Raw genomic sequence first — 15,554 nt, 5'->3', positions numbered from 1 at the left:
ACAATGAATAGCACATGCAGATGTCTGGGGAAGCTGGGGGCTGTCAACCCTGGGCCAGAAGACAGAGGGTCTCCCAGAAGTCCAATCATCATGAGCCGTGCTTTATATACTTGCCAAGGTTGTGGGAAAGCGAGGGGGCAATTCAAGCAGGGATGTCTGGCCCAGTGGTTACTGTGTGAGCTCCAGTGCCAGTTCTACCTCCAGCTCCCTGCCAACACCATGCTGGGGTTCCAGTAGCCGAGTTCCTGCCGCCCACGTGGAAGACCTGGATTGAGTTCCATCTTCCTGGCTTCTGCCCTGGCTAAACTGAGGCATGTGGGAAGTGGACCAGGGTACAAAGATCTCTGTCTCGCTCTGCCTTTCAAGATAAAATTTTTACAGAATGGGGGAGTTTTGGACACAGACATACAGATGCCGTGGGACGATAAAGGCAGAGAGCCGACCAGTGCTGTCATCAGCGACTGCCCAGTCACTGCCAGTAACCAGGAAACAGACCCAACACAGACTCCCCTGCGCAGCCGCAGAACAATCCACTCCCCACCCTGTCCACGCCTCCATGTCGGACACTCCGCTGTGACACCAGATCACCGTGTGTCGGTAAGCCACTGGGGTTTGTGCTTCTGTTATGGCTGTCCTAGCTGATATCAAAACTGGCAGATGAATCACCTTTAACTCCTTGTCCCCCACCCCGCCCTGTTCTAGCCAGGGAAACACAATGAAGCTGCCTAGACCTCCATGAGGTGGGCAGAGACCCAGGAAAGCACTTTACAGCGTCTTCAGGACTATGGAAATGTCAACTGTGTGTTGTGAGGGGTGGGAAGGCAATGACGCTCTCAGGCCGGGTAATGTCAACTGAGCCGGGAAGCCCCATTTATCTAGAAAGCTACCCATACACTCCAGGAAATTACTGCAAGTCTCCATCTGCTCAAAGGTGTGGAAAATGTACACAATTGCCTCTTTGATTGTTCCAACTGACTAGTTCCAGGCACAGGCTGCCTCAGGTGTTGTTAATACAGCCTCGTCTTAAATGACTAGCATTCCTGCCAACATCCTTATTTGAGCTTTCAAATCCACTATGTTACTTGGATATGCTGTGTCTCTAAGGAAAAGACAAAAGACATGCAGAAAATGACGTCCCTTAACATGCGTTTTGTATGAAGTATCTCCAAGGGAGATGACGTTTGTGCCAGTATGTTGTTCCACGGTGGAAAAAAAGAGCCAGAGCTGGGCTGTAGTATCAACACCAGAAGCCATTTGAGGCAATCTGTGTGAAATACCAGGAACAGTTTGCATTCATCACTACCTCAGGAAGCTTGTACTCTAACTTTTGTTGTTGTTTTGTCTCCTTTGAGACAGAGAGAGAGATAAAGAGTGGGAGCTCCTAGCTGCTGGCAGACTGAGCCAAATACATGCTTGCAACAACCAGGGCTGGGTCGGGGCCAGGTCTGGGAGTTCAATCCAAGTCCCCACACACGAGTGGCAGGGATCCATCCAGTGCACTCATCAGCACTGCCTTCCAGATGGTGCACTTGCAGGAAACTGGAAATGGGGAGTGGTGCCAGGATCAGAACCCAGACACACCAATGTGGAGGGACTGCTAGGCCATAAGCCTGCCGGGTCAGATGCCTATCCCCCTCTAGCTTTTCAGCAGATACTGTAATGAAGCCAAAGAAGCAAGTGACTCTTCCTAGCTGAGGGAACGTGGGCACTGTTTGTAGTAATCCGCATAAACACAGGCAGAACAAGACAAGTGCCAGCTGGGGGTAGCACCAAACTAGCTCCTTCATTCCTCAGTAAGAAAAGGCAACAAACCAGTCAATGAATGAACAGTTTTTCTTCTGTTACTTTTCTATATGTAAATCCTGATATATCAGGTTTAAAGCAAGTGTGTAGGATGAAAACAAGCTAGTTGGACATTCTTAACCCTGACACCACCTAGTGGCCTGTGATGAGCAAAGCGGGCAGCTGGTTGGAACAGTACTATAACAAGCTAGAGAGTTAGTGAGCCTGAATTTCTTTCTTTCCCCCTTTTTGCAAGTCTGCAGCCTTCCCTGTTCATACAAATACTGAAAAAAGCAAGCACAGGGCAGTGGTTTCTAACCAACACTTTCAAGTAGATTTCCTTTTTCATGCAAGGGAACTGGATTTGTTTCACCCCTCATGATAGTGGCCAGGGATACGATGAAGATCCCTGACAAGGTCTGCTTTTAATTGCTGTAATTTGAGGACACTGCCATTGAGAAGACAGGTCATAACAAAATGATTACCACGAACTCAGTGGCCCTACTAGAGACAGTTACTAATCACTGATCAGAATGGTTTCTAGACGCATTGCACAAAGAGCCCCTCACGTAACTGCTGGACATATTACTCATCATTCTAGGCAAGACCTGGTGTCCATAAAGCATCCCCCACCACCCTTTGCAGCAGCATCAAGATATGTCCCAAGATTGGGGGTCTCTGGCAAGGGAACTGGATTTGTTACACCCCTCATTCTAGTGGCCATGGATACGATGAAGAGCCCTGACAAGGTCTACAGGAACCTCAATTGTTTTCCAACAGATCATCAATCTCCTAGAGCTTCCTTTTGTCTTCTGAAAACACTTCCCAGAGCAGCAATCTAGGCCAGTAAGGTTCAATTCCTATTTTTCGCTTGTATAGACAAGGTGACAAATGACAAGGCTGCCTTTCACTCCGTCTGGTCTCTCGCTAGTAACCGAGTTCCTAGGAATCAGAAAGCACTTGGGTTCCTTTATGTTAGCTGCAAGTGTACAAGACCCTGAACTAGAAGCTTCCTCCTATTCATGTACTCAGGGCTACTCCCCACCCTGTGAGTTAGGCCATTTCAAGCTTGAGCCCTGAGGCCAGAGTCAAGCCTCCACAAGTATATTCCAGTGTGTGATGAAATTGAGAACAACTGAAAAAAAAATCAAGAAAAAGAAAATGCAACCAGGATTTTGATGATTTGGGGGGGAAAATTGTCATCTCTAAAACAAAGCTTCCAACCTGTGAACAGGGAATGTCTCTGTATCTATGCAAGAAGAGCTGTAATTCTAGAACAAATGTCATCTTCTGGCCTTTGGTCTATATCTTGTATAATCTACATTGTACTGGTATGACAGCTGACTCTGGAGACATTATGAAACATTTGAAAATGACATATAAAGAAACCTCAAAAAGTTCATGGAAAATGAAATGAACTATTTCTGTAAGATTCTGTAATATTTTAAGATTCCCAAGAATAGCTAGCATGCTAGGGGTCAATGCCCAAGCTGTCTAGGTTGCTGTAGTCTCTTCTCACCATCAAGGTGGTCAACAGCACCCTAGTCAGCTCTAAGGGCGTGTCAGCGGCATCATTAGCTGCCTTTTAGAAGAGGTGAATGACTACAAATAAAAGGGAGGTTCGGGCATCTAATAATGATATGGAAATATATCCAAGATTCAAAGATAAGCAAGCAGGAAGCCTCTAATTGTATTTATTCTATGATCTATCTGTATACAACAGTGACATAGGTGTAATTTGCACTCAAGGAAGGCCTGGCAAGAATTCCTCACAGTGGTTCTTTATCGGGAAGCGAAGGGTGGTGGTGCTAGTGAGAATGGCTTCCAATTTTCACTTTATAATGTTCCCTACTGCCATCGGAATCTTTTACTATAAGGATGCACTACAGTAAATTTAGTGGGGTGAGGGAAGGTGGGGTAAGATTTCCCACCTTATTGGTAATGGCAGTGCATGAAAATGGGAAGTTGCACGGGTTTTCTACACAACTGTAGTAACTGTGGAGTAATTGTGTCCTCCTGAGGATGCACCTTGCAGGGGGTGAGGGGTGGAGGAAGATGCACACAAACCCAAAAGTCTGGGGAAACAAACATGCACCTGTCACTTGTCAGAGTCCTCTGTTACGCAGATGGTGAGTATAGCCATAACTGGTGCTCTGAGACTAAGCTGAAAGTTTCCCCTAGGGTACTCAGGCCACTCAACCTCATCCCCAGAGCCACATCACTCACTGCTTTGGGCCTCTCGGCAGTTCCTGTTTGGGTACAAAGATACCATGTGAAACTGACAAAGAGGAAGCTGTGGCTGAGACAGCAAGAATAGAGCGATGGGAGGGCTCCCTGCCCTCAACCCTTTGGGGCTCAGAAGCCCCTGTGCTCAGCAGGACAGGGGATGTTCCCTCATGCTGCCTGCCGTGAGAGTCCTTGGAGATCTTGGAGTAGCCGAGGTCTTCATTCTGTTCCTCCTTCTGTCTTCCGTCCATGTTTCCTACTAACAGCCTTCCTCAACATTCACCCCAACTCCCTGTGTCCTTCTTCAGGGTATTTCTCAAATGTTGGATTTCCAAACTGGCCTGTGAGTGTTTTGAAGGCAGGAACTCTGTTTCGTTGATTTATTTCCTGATGCCTACAATCAAACAAGCTCTGTAGAGGGCACTCCATGAATCTCAGATGAGTGGATGATAGATTGATGGACAGAAGGAGAAAGCAAGCAAGGGAGGGAGGAAGGGATAGAGTTAATACTGTAGAAACTGACATATTTTTATCCAAAACAAATGTTCCTCCTGCCCAGATTCTCTCCTACTGCTTAGATGTGGCACATGTCAGGCTGCTGCCTGGTGCCTGAGCTCTAAGAGATGTATGTTGCTACACACACTGGTATCCATCTTCACCAGCCATTCTCAGTGTCTGAAAAGAGAGCAGCCTAATGAGATAAGGAGAAAAGCCACCAGCTGAGACTTACATGGGAATAATCTGGTATCCAAAATATCCTAAGATGTCATACTAAGAAAGAAGACCCTAATTAAGAAATAGAAAAAAGCTCTGAATAGATGTGTCACCAAAGAAGATGCATAGATAGCAAAGTAAGCAAATAAACAGAGGCTTGATATGAGATCATTTAGGGATTATGAATAAAATAAGATACCACTGCACAGCCACTAGAATGGCTAAAATCCAGAACACTGACAATGCCGAGAGTGTGTGGGTGGAGGTGCAACAGGAACTCTTACTGCTCGTAGAATGCAATACGGTCCAGCCACTTTGGAAGGTAGTTGGGCGGTTTCTTACAAAACTAGTCATACTCTTACCATAAGGTTCAGCAATCGTATTCCTTAGTATTTACCCAAATGAGCTGAAAATGAATGCCTGCACAAAAAGCTGGTTGGAGATGTTTATAGCAGCTTTCTTCATAGCTGCCAAAGTGTGGAAGGAATAAAGACAGCTTTTGGCAGGTGACTGGATAAAGAAACTATGGCATACCCAGACCATGGAATATTTTTCAGTGCTAAAAGCAAATGAGCTGTCAAGTCACAAAATAACACGGAGAGGAAGCACCAGTGCTTATTAAGAAGTCAAAGAAGCCATTCTGAATGGCCACATACTATGTGATTCCAAACAGGTGGCTCTCTGGCAAAGGTAAAACCATGGGGTGACTGGGGTGAGAGGAGAAGGATGAATTGGTGGAACACAGAGGATGGGGGCCAGTGAAGGTATTCTGTATAGCACAGTATGTGTGTCGTACATTTACCCAATCCCATAAGCTGTGCAACCCCATAATCTAAACTGCAGTTTCTAGTTAAGAATGATCTAACAGGGCCCGGCGGCGTGGCCTAGCGGCTAAAGTCCTCGCCTTGAAAGCCCCGGGATCCCATATGGGCACCGGTTCTAATCCCGGCAGCTCCACTTCCCATCCAGCTCCCTGCTTGTGGCCTGGGAAAGCAGTTGAGGACGGCCCAATGCATTGGGACACTGCACCCGTGTGGGAGACCCGGAAGAGGTTCCAGGTTCCCGGCTTCGGATCGGCGCGTACCGGCCCGTTGCGGCTCACTTGGGGAGTGAATCATCCGACGGAAGATCTTCCTCTCTGTCTCTCCTCTGTATATATCTGGCTGTAATAAAATGAATAAATCTTTAAAAAAAAAAAAAAAAGAATGATCTAACAATATGTGTTCATCAGTTAGTGCCAATCTCTCATACTAACACAAGATACTAAGAAGAGAAGTAGTGGGGATGGTAAAAGGAGTATCTGGGAGTTCCATGTACTTTCAGCTTTATTATTATTATTATTATTGTTGTTGTTTTTGTTATCTGTTGGCTTGGGACAGTTAAAGTCAAGTTTCTTAGAGAGTAACAAGCAATTTTAGCAAGCTAGTTACTGGCCTACAAAAGCATGAAGGTAATCACAGCAAACTTGCTGCTGCCATTATATAATTATGTCAGTTTGATATTTTCAAACCAAGGTCTCCCCTGGGCTAGAGCCACAGAGTGGGAGCACAGAGGTGCCCAAGGCCAGGCTGCTGGGAGCACCATTTCCAACCACACTCTCCACGGTGCCCGCTCAGGGTTCTGCTGTTGGTTCTGTCTGATAAGCAGGTCCCAGGAATGCTGTAGTCTCACCCTTGCCGTTCTGAGGGTCTTGTATGCCTTTGGCAATCTGGGTGACAAATTCAGTTCCCCTCTGCTTTTACTGGGGCATTCCAGGGATGCTCGCAAAGAAGCTCCCAGGATGAAAAGCGAATCTGGGCTCTGAAGTACCAGTCCCTGAGAGCTCAGAGCAGGAATGAGGAATACCTCTGGGTGGCAGGAGGGGGCTGCAGAGTCAAGAAACTGCCTTTTTAAGGAAAACCTTATGGATGAACTAACTTTGAAACCCTATGCATTTCAATGCCTTCAGTGTTTAAAACAAGGTGAAATAGAGGAGAAAATCAAAGGCTTTGTTGGGAGGGGGAGAGGCTAAATATAAAAGTGCTGGCATTGTCATGGAGATATAGGATTGTGCAGGTCTGGTAGTGAAGCCTCCTGGGCCACAACACATATACAGGTGGCTTCAGAAAGTTGGTTGAAGATGACATCGAAAGACACGCTCTTGTTAGCATCAAAACATGTCGAAATCCAGGTAGTTTTTTTCATAATATATTTTCCATGTGGAAGAGCCTTTCAAGGAGTCTGCAGGGCAGCTAGAACAAAGGAACATAGGTTGTCCAGCTTCATCCTCAGAAGTGATTCCCCCACAGCACTGAAATCGGTGTGGGTGTGGGTGTGGGTGTGGGTGTGAGGGGGCAGACAGGGACAGAGCACATTCCCTTGAGAGTGTCGGGAAGAATGCAGATCCATCTTCTTGGCTTGGTACATGACCAGTTTTACCTCTGTGTGGCAACTCTCACTGCATGTTTTTAGCCTCCAATTTTTTCCTTTTTTTTTTTTTTAAAGATTTATGTAGTTATCTTTTTATTGCAAAGTCCGATATCCAGAGAGGAGGAGAGACAGAGGAAGATCTTCTGTCCCATGATTCACTCCCCAGGTAAGCGCAATGGCCAGAGCTGTGCCGATCCAAAGCCATGAGCCAGGAACTTCCTCCAGGTCTCCCATGCGGGTGCAGGGTCCCAAGGCTTTAGGCCGTGTTGGACTGCCTTCCCAGGCCACAAACGGGACTGGATGGGAAGTGGAGCTGCTGGGATTAGAACTGGCGCCCATATGGGATCCTGGTGAGCCGCCAGGCCACTGCACCAGGCCCAGTTTTTCCCCTTTTTTTAAAAAAAGGAGGGGGTGTTTTTGTTTTATTTATTTGAAAGAAACAGAAGCAGCCAGAGATTTCTCAACCACTAACCCATTCCCAAAATGCCCTCAGTAGCCGGGCTGGGTCCAGGCCAAAACCAGGAGCTAAGAATGCAGTCCAGATCTCCCACATCAGTAGGAGAGACCCAAGCACCCGAGCTGTCATCTGCTGACTCCCAGGATGTGTTAACAGGAAGCTGGGATTGGGAGCAGAGCTGGACCTGGAACCCAGGCACTCTGATATGGAACGGGGGCAAGGGGTGGGAGGGCATCCCACATGGTGTCTTTGTAACCAATTACTGTACCAAATACCTACCCTTCTTCTTTTCTAAAAAGAAGGGCCTGAGTCAGATCTGAATAGGGACATTAAAATTACTTCATTGTAAAGTTATCATGCTGAAAAGATCCTGTTTCTCAACACAGTGGTATTCCAAGGTCTAAATAGGACTTCAACAACTCAACCCACAGCACCAGAGCGTCCCACTCGGGTTCCACTGAAGAATGTTGCAAGTTGCGAATCGTCCTGGGGAAGTAAGAAACATAGAGACCCTCCAGTTGCCCTGGGAGGAAGGTTCCTGGGCGCAGGAGCTGAGGAAAGTGACACCAGAGCCCAGCTCTGGACCGTGGGTTCAGAAGCTGCTAGCTGCCAGCCAAGGCCTACTCTGTTGCCCTGGCTCTCGGCTCTCTCTGTCTGCTCATCAGCCACTCCTGTGGCTTCCACCTTCTTGCTGCCCCAGGACCCTGGCTTGCTTCCTTGGGCCATTCCTCACCTGTCTGCTCTGGACAGAAGTGGCTGGGGTTGGGGGACAGGACAGGAGGGAAGACCTGCTGTAACAAGAAACAGTTATAAGTATCTTCTCTGGAACTCTCTATAGCTTCTCCCAGTCAGGAGAACTCTTTTTAAAAAGAGTTCCAGGAGAAGTGAGGCCTAGCATTTATGGCATATGAACAAAGAAGCCAGGAAGAGGTGAATGTTGGCAGCTTTGTGTGTCCAGGTTGTTCACTGCACATCTCAGGATAGTTTATAATGCTGGGAAAGCTGGGACATAGGTCTTCAGTTTATGGATGGGTTTCATGGTGATGACCATTTGTTCCTCTCAGGGTTTCACTTCAGACTGGGTTGCTACATGGACTTGTCATTTGTTGATTTCTAGTGGGCCCTGCCATCACCATGCTTGGTTAATGAAGACTCCTTAATACATTCTAGACTTGTGTGACATGATCTCTCTCACATCCCACAACAGAAGAAAGCTGGCTGATACTTGGAATTCAGGAACTTTCGCTCAAGTGACTGAGTTCAGAGGGAAGACTGGGGCTTTTGCCTGGTTCCCCCCACGGTGTATTCTGCATGGCAAGCTTCTTATTTGCAAATGAAACTTTCTGCCCAGACATGCCTCAAGTGCTGTTCTCTTGGGACAAATAATTCTATATAAGGACTAGATATGTTTTCTACCTCACCAGTTCACAAGAGGAATTTGCCAACGCAGCCCATATCATAGCGGAAATTGATGTTCTATGTGGTCAATAAGTCTAGGTTCTGGAATACTTTGTACGTAACCATTTTTGCCTTAGGTTCCCTTTACCAGATCTTAAAAAGGAAAGCAGAAAGTGAAACGAGACAGCCTTTAACAAAGAACACTACCCCAGAGAGGACCTGAGGTACTCAAAATGTTTGGGACAAAAGGGCCACCACACGCATCTCTCCCAAGTGGGCCCCTTCATTCTGGAGACAGAGCAGGACAGGGAACTCTCCCTTTCACAAGCCAGCAGCAGGGCCATCCCACACCACACTCAGGCCTTGAATGTTTTGATTTCTTTAGCTGCTCTGCTGTTATTACATGCCAGTGATACAACCGTGAATGATTGCTATACTTAAGGAACAAGAAGTTGGCCATGCATTCAATTTTTGACATATCCATTTTACTTTAAAAATAGAGCAGTGGGAGTGGGAAGGAATGTAGGGAGACAGAACCAGAGATCTCCTGTCTGCTGGTTCACTCCCCAAATGGTCCCAACAGCCACAGCTGGGCCAGACCAGAGCCAGGAGCTAGGAACTCCATGCAGGTCTTGGATGGGAGTGGCAGGGACCTACATCTCTGCACCATTTTCCTCTGTTTTGCCAAGCATAGTAGAAGGAAGCTGGACAGGAGGTAGAGTAGATAGGACTTGAATTTGTACTCCAACATGGGATGTGGGCATTGCAAGTGGCACCTTAACCCATTGTACCACACTGATGGCCATTGCATTTCACACTTGGAATTTAAGCAAAGAAGAAATGGATCACCTGCGTGCTTCTAACTCCTTCGTATATTATCTGCTATAATCAGCTCACTGTTAGAAAGGCCTACCTAGCAGGCATTTTGCATTGCAGTGAAAACTCTGCTTAAGACACCTGCATTCTATGTCAGAATACCTGCCGTCCAGTCCCATCATTGGGCTGCTTGCACTTCCTGATTGAATTCTGGAACTACATACTGCCATTTACAACAGGGCACTGGGGTTTGGATCCTGGCCCTTGGTCCTCAGGGCTCTGTCCCTCCTCCTTTCTAAATCTATGGATGGAAAATCACAGCTCTGAAGGAATTTCTCATGGGGGACAGCTCACAGGCTGTGAGGCCTGTGGCATGCCCTCAGTAGACATCCACTTGTCAATCCCAATATGAGATATTATTATTAGAGAGGAGCTCACAGACGGATAGTCTTGATGAAAGATTTGTGTGCTCAGTGTGCCTGTCTGGAAGCTGCTTCAGTGACCAAGATGTAACTGGTTGTGGAGGGCAGTAGTGACACACCCATGTGATTCAAAATGACCAGACCTATGGTATGGTCCTTTCAGAAGACTATGCCAAGCAGCACAGAAAGGGAAAATGAGTTGAGCTGCTCTGCCCACTTCTGGTTACAGAGTTAACAGCTAGGGAAGTTTTGCGTCCAAGGGTCAAGCTCATGTGCACTGAAGGAGCCTAGGGGCAGAAGAATCAGTTGTGTCCCAGACAAGGGCAGTACGGAGTCCCAGCCCATTCATGGTGCAATGAAACCTTATGCAAGACACCCTGGAACATTGCACAAAACTGTCCCTACATGAAAAGCTACAAAGGACTTCCCTCCAGACAGAAAATGGAAGCAAACCTAGTATCGCTTCTGGTTCAAGTTCTGCCCACAAAAACCTTCTTGGTGCCCTTCTGGATGCTACCAAAATAGCCCTTCCACCCGGCAGCCCTGCAACCAGCTCTGAGTACAGACTACTGGCAAGTTCCTGAGCTTGTGGCCATTGGTATCCACATCAGTGCCCGCTCTGCACACAGCATAAATATATTTTTATACTTGCGTTTTACTTACCAACCTTTCTGAAACATGCTAAAATTCATATTGGCTGGTGAAATGTCCTATGCTAAAATGTTCCACATTATTGCTACAAAAAGTGTATTAATGTAGTACCTTTGTTTCACTTTTTTTTTTTGAATCAACATCTAAACATTCCGTTTTAGGTGGTAATATCAGGCTACAGATCTAAGGTAAATACCAAATATCATACTGGTTTCAAATTGTATCATAATGGTTCCAGTCTATTAAAGTGATTCTAATTCTGTTCACATATTCAAACAACTGCTCCTCTTTTGATCAGTGGAAACAGAGTCACTGCTTAATAAGCAGATAATGATACTCAAATCCCAAACATTCAAAGAAATGATAATTTTTTTGCAAGTAGACTACATCCATAGTTTGAAGGTCATCCCCTATCATGTTTCAGGCCAGATGTCCAATTTTTGGTACTTGTCCTTTAGCATCAGCTTTATTTCTTCTTCTTTTTTTTACATGTTTGTTTAAAGAGAGATAGAAAGACAAAAATCTCCTATCCTCTGGTTGTCTCCTGAAATGTGAACAACAGTTGGGGCTATACCAAGCCAAAACCAACTCCAGAACATTAGATTGAGCATGCGTGTGTATGTGTGTGTGTCAAAGGCTGCTGCTGAGGTAGAATCTGGCAGGTGGGAGAAGAATTCATTTATTCATTCAACCAACAAATGTTAACTAGGCTCTTGCATTATGGGAGACTAGGGATACAACAGTGGAAACACAAACTCTCAGTCTCCTAGCCTGCAGGGGCCCGATAGCATACTGCCCCAAAGGCCAAGGCAATGGCTTTTGGAGAGCATCTAGGCCACCTCTACAGAGCCAGAGAGAAAAGTGTGTTTCTGAATGGTCCAACTTCCGCACTCATGTCCATCCCATGGCTGCACGGGGCTGCTTCCTCTCAGCTCCTTAGGGGGGAAGCATGAGGAAGCTTGCTTTCTTCCTCCAGCATTTGCCTCCTGAGACTCTGTGAGGAGAGAGGCCTGAGGAAATCTCAGTGTCTCCTGCAGGAGATTTCCCTTTTGCAGGAAGAGAGGGTCTGTTTTTCCTAAATTTTGGATTGGCCTCATCTCATTAGCAGGTGCACAGTGAGGGCCAGATCCAAGAAGTGAGGCTTTCCTAGTCACAGCCTGGATTCAGGGGTCTCGAGAAGGTGAACAAGTGGAGGCTGGCATTGGGCTGGCACCAGGAGGAGGCAGAGCTGAAGGAGGCTGGCAGTCAAGGTGGGCAGTGATGGAGACCATGCGATTGGTTAAGATGGCAGAAGCAGGCTCCCTGAGGTCACAGAGCTGTAAGGAAATGCCTTGACTGAGCACTGCACCACATTGGACACTTGTTATTGTGGGAGTCCTTGTGGTAGAGAGGGCACCTTGAGCTGGTCCCATTCAAACTCTCCCTGTGCTCTTCTCCAGTGGAGTGACGCAACTTCTCTGGGTCTCCTTTCCCACACTAGAGAAGATGTTGAGCATTTTCCTACTATGGGAGGAGGTTCTGGAGATGAGGAGAGGGAAAGATAGGACACACTGGAGTGGTTTCTCCCCCGACACCCATCCTGTTGTGGCACTTCATCTTCTCAGCATGTCAGGGAGATGGCGGGACTTCTGGAGGTCTCGCTCAGTGGTCCTCAAATGTGGGTCTGCATCAGAAACCCCGGGGGCATGTGTGTAAGAATACAGATTTCTGGGCTGTTCTGATCCTGCCCATCTCAGGAGGGACCTGAGAATGCATTCCCAGTTCTAAGGGAATGCCGAGGATGCTTCTTGGGGGACCACACTTTCTTTTTTTTATATAAAAGATTCATTTATTTATTTTTTATTGGAAAGGGAGACTTAGATCCTCCATCTACTGGTTTGCTCCCCAAGTGGCTGCAGTGGACAGGGCTGCACTGATCCAAAGCCAGGAGCCAGAAGCTTCTTCCAGGATAGGAATCGATACCTGCAAGGTGAGGACTTTAGCCACTAGGCTACGGTGCCAGGCCCAGGGAACATACTTTGACAAACACCATGATGGCTGACATTGCTGATTCAGAGCTGAAGTTCTCAAGAGTCAGAGTGTTGGCCCCTTGCCCAAGGTCAGTAGAATCCCTGCCTTCCAGCTCTTAGACTAGTCCAAGTCCAGGAAGTCCATGCTGGGAGACAGGAGAGAACCAAATGCCCGGCACACAGCCAGTGTCACGAGGCACAAAGTCAGACTCAAGGCCAAGAAGTCCCACAGACAGAGCTAAGGTTCCCACAAGAGGCATGAACTTGACAGAGAGCAAAGTTCCTGCTGTGTCGAGGAGAAGAACCGAGAAGGGCCAGTGGTGGTGGTAGTGGTGGCGGCTAAGCCTCTGGCAGTGGGTGTGCAGGAGAGTGAACATGGGGGAACAAGGACACAGTGGGTATGTGGTGGGTGAGCAGGAGAGTGGGAGGTGTGTGAGTGAGTGCCAGCGTCTGTGTGAGCATGTGTGTCAGTGTCTGTGTAACTACTGACCGTGTCTAACGGCTCAGGCTGCAATCACAGGGGACCGCAGACTGTGTGTCTGTAACAACAGGAATTGCTTTGTTCATGGCGTGGTGGGAGTCTGGAAGTCCAAGATTTGGTTCTTTCTGAGACCTCTCTCTGTGGCTTGTGGGGAATGTCTTCTCCCAGGGTCTTCCCGTGGTAGTCCCTGTGGGCACGGCTGTATCCTCATCTCCTGTGTAAGGACTCCAGGCTGACTGGATTAGGCTGACTTTCATGGCCTCATTTGAATTCGATAACCTCTTCAAGGCCTTAAATTTCAGTGAGGTTACATTCTGATGTGCTGGAGCTCAGGGCTTCTGCAAGTGTATTGGGGTGGGAAAGTCACAGGTAGCCCAGCCCAGTGAATGCTTGCATGTGTGTGTACATAGTAAGTGTACAGGTGCAAGTATGATTGCGTTGTATATAGTAAGTATATGCATCTCTGTGTGTGCGGTGAAGACACATGTGTGTGTATATGTATATATAGTGAGTGTATGTGTGTGTGGTGAGGGCATATATGTGTAGTAAGTGCATGTATATACTATGTACACATGTATGGTGAGTGTACACATGTGTGTGCCAAGTATATGTGTACTAAGTGTATGTGTGTGGTCAGTATGTACATGTGTGTTAAGTGTATGAATGTATTGTATATGCATGTATGTGAGTGCATTTGTGTATAATGAATGCATGTGAGTAGTGAGTGTACATCTGTGTGTGCACTGAGTGTATGGGTCTGAGTGTGTCTGTGTGTGCATACTGAGTGTGTGCATGTGTATTACAGGCCAGGGATCAGGCAGCAGGTGTTTCCCAGAAAGCCTGGCGTTTGTGCGGCACACCTCCCCTGTGAGAGTTCTGGCCTGTGTGGAACCCCACTGCCCTGCAGCCCGCCGTGGCTGTGCGAGTTCAGGAGCAGGTCAACTTGGTCGCTTAGGACTCAGCATTTCACATGACTTCCTCCTGAGTGCACGCAGCGTTTAGCCTCCCTGGGGTTCCCCTTCCTGCTGGTACGATGAGGCTGCCTTCACAAGCCCACCATGGCCGGGGGTCCCTGTGGCAGAAGACAAGGCAGCAGAGTCACTGGCTTCCCGCTGCCCCTTCCTGCCCACTGCAGTGCCAGCTCTGCCCACTCTCGCCTAATCCCACTGGCCTGCTGGCATACTTGGCCCTCTTGGTGGATTGTCAGCCTCTGTGGGTCCCTGAGGCCAGCCTTTTCATCCTTTTAATGCTGAAAAGACGTTTTTGAGAGTATTTCTAATTAGTGGAACCTGCTCTTTCTTGGGGAAAGAACTGTTTGTGGGTCTGAGGGCATGTGGCAATAGGTTATTTCAGGCCTTTGGAGAGGCCCATTTGTTTCCATTTGGAATGGACGAGTTACCTAATAGGCTGCCCTTTATAGGAACCAAACAAAGATTCACTGACACAATCGTAACCGTCTCTTGTTTGTGGGACAGCTGGGCCATTATTTTGCTTCTGGGTGCAGCGAGCACAAAAGAAGGGGCCGAGGGACACATGATCTTTAGTTGGAGCTGGGAGAGGCCTGAGCCACATCAGGCAAGCTCACGGGCCTAGAGAAGGCTTTGGAGCTTCAAGGTTTGCAACAGGCCACAGCCCATAATGCCACGGGGGAGAGGCTCACTAAATGGTTGCTGACAGAGTGGCTGATGGAAGGAAGGATGCATAGGATTCAAAAGAGGCACATATGCTTCACGCAGGAAAGAAGGAGCTGCGAGTGCTGGAAAGAGGCGTTTTTACCAACTTCCTTCTGGAAGGTTCACTGCAGGGGCCACCATTGCCTGTGAGAAAAATGTTTTGTCAGGGGACAGAGCCGTCTTCCTGGAATTGCCTTTTCAGTACCAGTTGTGTGAGAACACTGGGAGGCAAATAATTTAAGTCTTAGGAATTCCAGTTTCCGGCTAACACGTTATGTGAAAAAAAAAAAAAGTCCATAACTACCATGATAGGCATGAGGAAAGGCTGAAGCAAATCTGAGAAATAATAGCAATTGTATTATTGTTCTGGGGTTATGGGATTATGGTTACACTCGTTTCCTCTTCCTGACTTTCAGTAATGTTGGTTTTCAACTCTTTCTTGTTTTAAAAAAAAGATTTATTTTATTTTATTTTTATCACCAAGTCAGATATCCAGAGAGGAGGAGAGACAGAAGA

General features: G+C 47.2%; 1 long non-coding RNA gene across 1 annotated transcript; it reads left to right on the top strand.

Moving 5' to 3' along the window:
- Positions 1-478: 478 nt before the first annotated feature.
- LOC131481341 (uncharacterized) lies at positions 479-10,697 on the top strand. Its single transcript, XR_009246233.1, has 3 exons — positions 479-597; positions 9,138-9,210; positions 10,485-10,697. It is a non-coding gene; the product is annotated as an uncharacterized LOC131481341 (long non-coding RNA).
- The last annotated feature ends 4,857 nt before the right edge of the window (positions 10,698-15,554 follow it).

The sequence above is a fragment of the Ochotona princeps genome, chromosome 10 (genome assembly GCF_030435755.1).
Source record: "Ochotona princeps isolate mOchPri1 chromosome 10, mOchPri1.hap1, whole genome shotgun sequence".
Classification (NCBI taxonomy): Eukaryota; Metazoa; Chordata; class Mammalia; order Lagomorpha; family Ochotonidae; genus Ochotona; species Ochotona princeps.
Note: the sequence above shows the minus strand (reverse complement) of the source record. Positions and strands in the feature narration are given on the sequence as shown.